Below are 1493 nucleotides of genomic sequence, written 5' to 3' on the forward strand. Positions count from 1 at the left end.
TGATGTGAGATAGCGTTGCAATGCTCTATTGGGTTTACCTTGGAGGTGCTAGGATGCGCGTTTTGGGTTCTCGCATGGAAATCCTTTGCTAGTTGCCCCACCGTCGTGTCAAGTCTCCGGATTTACGCCTCTTGATTCGTCATTCGCGTTCGAGACTCGGTGATGAAGGAGGTGAAAAGTTCTCTCAGCTTGTCCTTGGGAGCGGGCTAATTTTGTTGTTGGCGCGGTTGAAACAATTGTTGTTACCCCTGTTGTTGATTTTGGAACGCCGGTGGAGGCCGGTTCTGTAGGAATCCCTGTTGTTGTTGTTGTTGTGGCTCTCTCCACCCGTGGTTGTACTGGTTGTTCCAGACTCCATTGTTGTAGTTGTTGGAGTTTTGAAACGGGCGCTTGTTGTTGTAGTTCCCCACATAATTAGCATTCTCGAGATGGACATTGTTTGCATGAGGGTAGTCGTCGGTGTAGTGTGGTCCGTTACACCAAAAACATGGCTCCCGAGTTGTATGCATGGCGTTCACAGCGACTTTCATCTCCTTCATCTCTCTCATCTCCTTTCGGAGATTCGCCATCTCCATCGCCATTTGTTGCATTGTCTCCGGATCAATCGTGGTCATCGTGGATTGAGCAGTGACAGGACCGGCCTTCATGATTCTCCTCTCTATCGGGCATTGATCGTTGGAGCGTGCTAATTCTTCAAGGAGAGCTTGGAACTCTGATGGCGTCTTAGTTAGCATCGTGCCTCCCACGCCGGTGTTAACTAAGGTCTTCGTCGAGTTGAGGAGTCCGTAGTAGGACGTTTGAAGTTGGACGGCAACGTGACCCCATGATTAGGACATTTTCAGAGCATCTCCTTGAAGCGTGCCCATGCTTCGTGGAGGGACTCGCCGTCCATTTGCGCGAAGCTATGAATGGCATTTCTTAGGTGGGCTGTCTTCTCGAACGGGAAGTACTTGGCAAGGAAGGTGTTGCACAGCCCCTCCCATGTGGTGATGGAATCGGGGGGAAGCGAATTGAGCCATACTTTTGCCCGGTCACGGAGAGAAAATGGGAACAATCGGAGTCGGATAGCGTCCGCGTTGATGTTGTGGATTTGGAACGTCCCGCACAACTCGTTGAAATTGGAGATGTGTTCATTCGGATCTTCATTCGGGGCTCCGGAGAATCGATTTTGCTGGATCATGTTGATCGTGCCCGTCTTGATCTCGAAGCTTTGGTTCCCTCTGATGGCGGGGTTGATAATGGCTGGGCGATACCCTTGAGTAGTGTGTAACACATAGTCAATGAGTTGTCTTTCTTCGTTGGCCATGATCACTTCTTCAATGACTTCCTCGTCTATGTTTTGCTTCTTTACCTTTTGATTTTTCTTGTACGTTTTCTCGATTTCGGAATCTATCGGAAGAAGATTCGAATCACCATCTTTTCGCATTAACCTTCAAAAGAGAAAGAAGACAGCAAAAACAGGTGAGATACAGAAAATAAAAGAATGTTCAAAT

General features: G+C 48.4%; 1 non-coding gene across 1 annotated transcript; it reads left to right on the forward strand.

Annotated features, from left to right (window-relative positions):
* Positions 1-818: 818 nt before the first annotated feature.
* LOC149407766 (small nucleolar RNA R71) lies at positions 819-925 on the forward strand. The gene has a single exon (XR_016301817.1). It is a non-coding gene; the product is annotated as a small nucleolar RNA R71 (small nucleolar RNA).
* Positions 926-1493: the final 568 nt, after the last annotated feature.

The sequence above is a fragment of the Urtica dioica genome, chromosome 1 (assembly GCF_054948205.1).
Source record: "Urtica dioica subsp. dioica isolate 48M chromosome 1, U.dioica_male_clone48M_v1_H2, whole genome shotgun sequence".
In the NCBI taxonomy this organism is placed as follows: Eukaryota; Viridiplantae; Streptophyta; class Magnoliopsida; order Rosales; family Urticaceae; genus Urtica; species Urtica dioica.